The 7,500-nt window shown below is 33.0% G+C and overlaps 1 protein-coding gene across 11 annotated transcripts in view; it reads left to right on the top strand.

Annotated features, from left to right (window-relative positions):
* The window catches only part of LOC106879395 (protocadherin-18), a 78,911-nt gene that overhangs the window by 16,791 nt on the left and 54,620 nt on the right, over positions 1-7,500 (top strand). For 3 of the 11 annotated variants that reach the window (XR_016244327.1, XR_016244324.1, XM_089362749.1), the window contains one exon: positions 3,984-4,182. The exons of the other annotated variants lie outside the window; for them this stretch is intronic. The gene's annotated coding sequence lies outside the window, so the exon portion shown is untranslated. Of the gene's footprint in view, positions 1-3,983; positions 4,183-7,500 lie in introns of those variants that run through there. 11 annotated transcript variants of the gene reach the window in all.

Here is a 7,500-nt window from a genome sequence, read left to right as displayed (position 1 = left end):
ATATATATATATATACATATATAAATATGTTTGAGTGCATGTCACTTACTGTATCTGTGTGTGTATGTTTTTCTGTGAATATAAAACATGTGACAAGTAATAGTAGCAGCAGTAGTAGTAGTAGTAGTAGTAGTAGTAGTAGTAGTAGTAGTAGTAGTAGTAGTAGTAGTAGTAGTAGTAACAACTGCAGCATCAGTAACAGCAATGAGCAATAGATGAATAAATAGAGAGTGATATTAGATTTTGGTCAGAATATATTGGAATTAGAATCAGCAGGAACACCTACTGAGGATCAGTAGTAAACCTGAAAATTATAATTTTATTTAAGCAGATGTTTCATCTCTGGAAATATCACACACTCAACTCTGATCATCCTTCTAAAACATTTGTAGATAAATCTTGCCATAATTCTAACATCCACATATACCTCACACAGCTAACTACTTGATGTTTCTGGAAAATAAACTGTAGGGAGTATCTCTTGATTTTTCAATATGTGTGTATATATATATATATATATATATATATATATATATATATATATATATATATATTATTTTGTTTAAAAGAGTTCCAAATTCCGTTTTTATATATTGGCGTTTTCAAACTTCTTTTTTTATAAATATATATATATATATATGTGTGTGTATGTATGTATGTATGTATGTATGTATGTATGTATATATATATATATATATATATATATATATATATATATATATATATATTTATAAAAAAGAAGTTTGAAAACACCAATATATAAAAAATGAATTTTAATTTAAAATTTTGTCATAGATATTTTTAACATGTTTCGGTTCTTGAAAAAACGAACCTTATCAAAAATACATATTTTAAAAAATGAAATTAAATGAAAAGTTCATAATTGTTCTTTACTGGTGTCAATAGTCCACGTTGGGGCATTCTTTGTTGGTTGTAGTAGTAGTAGTGACCCTGTTGGTAATGGTAAATGGCAGTGACCTCTGTCTGTGTCAGTAGCAGTAGTTAATTAACTACTGTCTGTTCATATCATATGGTACATGCCTGATATATACATAAATATTGGCATACACACATACAAACATACATACAGGCACACACAATTCATATATACATATACATTTAGGCACACATGTATACATATATACATATGTACATTCATGTATACATACAGACATGCATACACACACATACATGCGTACATACACACATACATACATACACACGCATACATGCATACATACATACATGACTGAGTGTTTGGAGTTTGTGTTCAATGCTTCCTAACAAAACTGTAATTTAAGATACACTTGCTTTGATGCCCTAATCATTTCAACTGCTCATGTCTGGTTCTAAATATTGGCTGTGTAGACCCTAGTTAGTCTCGACTCAGTGAGCCTATGACCAAATGCAAGCCTTCATCACCATCGCATTTTGTTGTATATCTGACATTTCCTATGCCAATTAATATTCTCCAATGTCTTCTTCACATTCTATAATAGAAGAATGTAGATTTGAGTTTATTTGCTGTTATTTCTAGCTCATTGAATGACCATATAGAAGCACCCTTCATTGATTAATACTATCGTTTTCAATGTTCCATGCACAAAAATTCTATTACATTGATGAGATACTGGTATGATATTAAGATGGTGATATAAAGTAAAAAAATTTTAACAACTGGAGACACTTGTCAAAAGACTTGAATCTTAATGAAAAATCAAAATCAACTGCTGTTCATTTAATTTGGTCTTTTGTTTTTAATCATACATACATACAAGTGATTCCATTTCATTATCTATAATTACTCTTCCTTTTTAATGAATCTTCTGACAGCAATATATATATATATATATGTGAAGAAAAAAAAAACCCACAAATATTTTAATTAAGAATAACTGGAGGGATATTCAACCTTTGAATGAAACCAATTAGATTTATTTCTATCTACAGCATTTTTTTTGTATCATTCTTTTACTCTCTATTTAAGATGACAACAGCTTCCAGGAGTATTTATAGCTTTCCCCATATTCACACTGCAATTTTGCTTACAGTGTAAAAATGTTTTTAAGGTTCATATGTATGCATGTGTATGTATGAAAATATATATGTATATACATGCATATATATCTATGTGTGTATACATGCACATATATATATACAAACATATATTTATATACACACACATAGATAAATAGATAGATAGATAGATAGATAGATAGATAGATAGATAGATAGATTGATAGATAGATAGATAGATAGATAGATAGATAGATAGATAGATAGATAGATAGATATACACACACACACACAGACGTGCGCACACATTTATGTGTGTATTATGTATATTTCTTTGAAATAATTGGCAACTTCATCTTTATAACATATATATATTTAGGGAAGAATCTGTTCAGTTCTTGTATTGTTCAAGTTGCCATAATCACAGTAATGACAACGGTAAAGCTTGATAAAGGAGAGAGGTAAATGTGAGCTATGAATAAACATGTATATATAACGATATCCATGTGGTAGTTCTGTAATGTTCTACCCTAAGTCAACCCTTTTATAGAGGTATATGTAGGACTGCATTATATAAGAACTAACTCATATGCAGTTAAAAAGAGTTGGATGTGGTTCAAGGGAAATTGACTACTATTTCTAGCACATTGAGCAACCACATAAAGATTCCTTTGTTGTTCATTTAGGTGTTTAGTCGTGATGTATGAATCTGGGCCCAAAACTTGCAATGACGATTAAATTGAATGGTATTCGTTAACAATTTAAGGTAGTGAGCTGACAGAACCATTAGCACTCTGGAAAAAAATGTAATTTCTTTTGTCTTTACATTTTGAGTTCAAATTTAGCCAAGATTGACTATACCTTTCATCTTTTTGGTATTGATGAAAAATACCAGTTGAGCAATGGGGTTGATGTAATTGATTAGCCCCCTCCCTCAATATTTCTGACCCTGTGCTTATAATAGAAAGGAATATTTATTTCTTTATTGCCCACAGGGGGCTAAACATAGAGGGGACAAACAAGGACAGACAAAGGGATTAAGTTGATTACTTATTTAATCGACCCCAAAAGGATAAAAGGTAAAGTCAACCTTGGCGGAATTTGAACTCAGAATGTAATGGCAGACAAAATACCACTAAGCATTTCACCTGACATGCTAACAATTTCTTTTTGGACAATATGCTAATTTCTTGTACTTGCTCATGTCTGATATTCTACGTGTATGTAGTAATTCTTGTATTGCAACTTTTGGCAAATATGGTGACATTTATGTTTTGCTGAAAAAAACCTGATGATGAAAACACTCCAAAGTGTTTCCCCCTTCTGGAATCATCATCATCATCATCATCATCATCATCATCATTGCCATCATCATTTAGCATCCGCTTTCCATGCTGGCATGGAAAAGGTGGTTTGACTAGGGCTGGTAAGCTGGAGAACTGCCCCAGGCTCCAGTCTGTTTTTGCTTGGTTTCTATGGTTGGATTCTCTTCCTAATGCCATCTACACGATTCTTCCTAATGCCAATTCCACAGAATGCACTGGGTGTCTTTTACATGACATCTGCATGTTTGCCTTTTATGTGTTACCAGCATGGGTGCTTTTTATGTTCCACTGGCACAGGTGCCTTTCATGTGTCACTGGCCACGGCTATGATCTCACTTAGCTTAACTTGTCTTCTCAAGCATAGCAAATAACCAAAACCCTTGGTCACTTGTCATCCACTCTGTGATACTCAACATCTGAAGATCATATTTCACCACCTCATCCCACATCTTCCTGAGACTACCTCCTCCGCTATAAAAATAGTATTAGTCAGTCATATAATGTCTTTCTTTATCACATTTATTTCTAATACTAACTACATTAAAAATGTTAACTCTTATATATCTCTTCTATTCTTAACTTATTAACTTGTTCTTCAGTTCTTCTTAAAACATTCTCTTTCACTTTACTCTCTTATTGCAGTCCATATACTCATTCACTCCAGAATAAAATCTACTTCAAAGCCTCCATTTCTTCCTTCTGAGAATCACTGTCCTATGAAACAGTCACTTCATTCCTATGTGTTGTTCCTACATTATGCTAGCCTGAAAGTTTTATTAAACTCCACATTAACAACTGCAATCTCATCCATGAAAATCTTAACACACACAAACAAAACAAGGTATGTCAGATTCTGTATTAAAGAGACACAGTTGATGTATATGTTCAATAGAGAAAACATATGATAATGAAAATGTGTGTGTATGCATGTGTATGTGTGTGTGTGTGATTCATTGTAAGCTTGTGTTTGTGGACAGTGATAGAGTGAACGTGTGTTTGTGTGTATGTGTATATGTGTGTGTGTTGTGTGAATGTGGTTGAATATAAGTTTCTGTGTGTACACAAACTCATAGAAAAAGATGTGTGTGTGAGTGTCTGTATGTGGTTGAGCATAAATATGTGTGTGTATGCACAGACCGATAGAGAGAAAGTGTGCAAATATGTATGTGGGTGTGTATGTGTGTGTGTATTTGTGGTTGAGTATAAATTTGTGAGCGTATGCATAAGAACATGAAGTAGCATAAATACAATAAAATTACATTATCCTCTTGATTTATTGGACTACAAATGACTCATAATATATCTATATGTATATTTGTCTCAATAATAACATAAGAAAAAGATTTAAGGATCATAATATGCATGTGTTTAATATGTTTGTATTATTTGCGCAGATGTATAAGATCATTTGTATGTCTATTTCTTTGTGCTTCTTAATGAATATATGAATTACAATATGTGTCTTTGTGTTTGTATGTACATTTATATACACACACACACGTGCATGTGTGTGTGTGTATGTGTGTGTGTGTATGTGTGTATTTGTTTGTATGAAATGAATATTAACAATGTATGATACATGCCTGAATGATAACAAGAGAAAACACTTAAGGAAACAAATCGGTTTACGTTTTACATTATTCAAATCCTTGTCACCAGTCTAAAAGTAGATATAGATTAGTGCAGAAGAACAAAACATTCTTGTAAATATATAATTAGCCTCAAATGTAGGTTTCTGATTTCGATTGTTATAAACTAAACATCTCACCAAAGTTGTACTTTTCCAACCTTAATTTTATGCATCTTTGCTCAATGCGTCACCCATTCACATCATGTGATATGAATGTAATGAGTTATTGTCAAAGATTAACAATAAAAACTCAGTTTCTTAATATATACTTGCTTGCTGCTTCATGCTCTTGCTTGATGGAACTGGGGGTCATCCAAGGTTTGTGGTACCAGAAATGTCATAACAAGTAGGGCCAACCAAGTCCACTAGTGCTCTCCATTGCTGGTAGACCCGCAACATCTTTTCTTCATCAGGAATTATCTCAGAGCCATCTGAGAGAATTCTATTTTCATGAGCCTCCACTCAGTGATGGCTTAGTTCTTCCTCTATTGAGGGAATGAGCTTTTGAGAGGAACCTCTGCTGCTTGGTTAGAAATATAAACCAAATCTTTCTTAAATTACACCTTGCCATCTTACAGAGAAGGCACAGTACATACAGTAATGTAATCTTAAATGCATTATGCCTGAAAGCAAGAAATAAAACTGGATTGTCATGGCTGAAATCCTTTTTGGCTATAAGTTTATATGATCAGTGCCAATCTTAACAACAACGATTTCTTCCAAGTCTTATATTTGTTAACTTCATAAATCAAAGCTGGTATATTTTCACTCTCATCGGTTTTGTCTTTGTCTTGTCTTGTCATAGTCCTTTACAAATACTTCAGGTTTTAAACAAGCATACACACATGCATAATCAGGGAGAGTCTATATGATTGATAGGCAACCAAATTTCATCAAAATCTCATACTATCTTTCAGCTATGTTGCATTTCAGCAAACACAGTTGTTATCATTCTTTAGCATCCACCTTACCATGTTTGCATGGGTCATTCTCACATACATACATATTCTTTATTGCCCACAAGGGGCTAAACATAGAGGGGACAAACAAGAACAGACAAATGGATTAAGTCGATTACATCGACCCCAGTGCGTAACTGGTGCTTTATTTATCGACCCCGAAAGGATGAAAGGCTAAGTCGACCTCGGCGGAATTTGAACTCAGAACTTAGCAGCAGACAAAATACCGCTAAGCATTTCCCCCAGCGTGCTACAATACATACATAACTATATATGTAAATACATAACTACATATGTACATACATATACATGCATACATAAATACATACATACATACATGCATGTATGAAAGGATCAAAAGTCCACCCCAAGCCATAGGCTAATAAAACCAGTTTTCCCAGATTCTGTGGTGTACATATTTCCCCATGGATGGGATGCTGGTCCATTACAAGATTACTCTTTTTGCCTACTGACTGAACAGGAACAATTTGAAATGAAGTGTTCTGCTCAAGAACAAAACACATTGCCCAGTTCCAGGAATTGAAACCACAATCTTATGATCATGAGTGCTACATGCTAACCATTAGGCAATGTGCATTCCCCCCCCCCCCACAACACACACATGCATGCAAGATTAGAATTACAAGACTGTTAATGGAATTGTAAAAATAAGTAAAGAATATTCCAGGAGTTTTGCCTGCAGTGTGTATAGATGTGTATATAACCAAAAACTGGTGTATATGCACACATACACACATACTTAAGTTAAAACAGACCAATTTGCATACAATGTAACATTCCTGCATGCGAAGATGTATGTGGGTACATATATGGGATAATTCAGTGGTATAGACATACTTATATAAGTATATACAAACATATGTACATACACACACATACAAATACATATGTATATACACAGAGACATAGAGACATACATATTTACATGCATACATATGTACATACATACATGCACACATATGTACATACATACATGCATACACACATGCATACTTACATAAATACATTCATACATATAGTCATACATACATACAAACATACATATACGCATCCATACATACATGCATATATATACAAACACATATAAATACATGTATACATACATACATTCATACATACATGCATACATAGTTACATACATACATACATACATACATACATACATGCATATACAAACATACACACATACATACATACATACATACATGCATACATACATACATACATAATTGCTTTGGTGATGTCATCTGAATTCCATAGAAAGAGCCTTGTTTCTGGATTGAAGAACAGCTCATTCATTATTGGCTGGAACTTTGAAACATATTAATAGAACAACAACACACACACACACACACACACACACACACACACACAACATACACATACACAGATGGTGCTAATGAACCTGGCCACATAAACTAATCTATTTCCGTTCATCGCTACTATAACTAAATTAAAGATTCTATTTAAACAGGAATGAATAGAACAATAAACTTGAGCTGCTTGCAATAATTATTTTATTTATATACATTGGAGGGTTTAATGATCA

The sequence above is a fragment of the Octopus bimaculoides genome, chromosome 14, assembly GCF_046866305.1.
Source record: "Octopus bimaculoides isolate indiv1 chromosome 14, ASM4686630v1, whole genome shotgun sequence".
Taxonomy (NCBI): Eukaryota; Metazoa; Mollusca; class Cephalopoda; order Octopoda; family Octopodidae; genus Octopus; species Octopus bimaculoides.
Note: the sequence above shows the minus strand (reverse complement) of the source record. Positions and strands in the feature narration are given on the sequence as shown.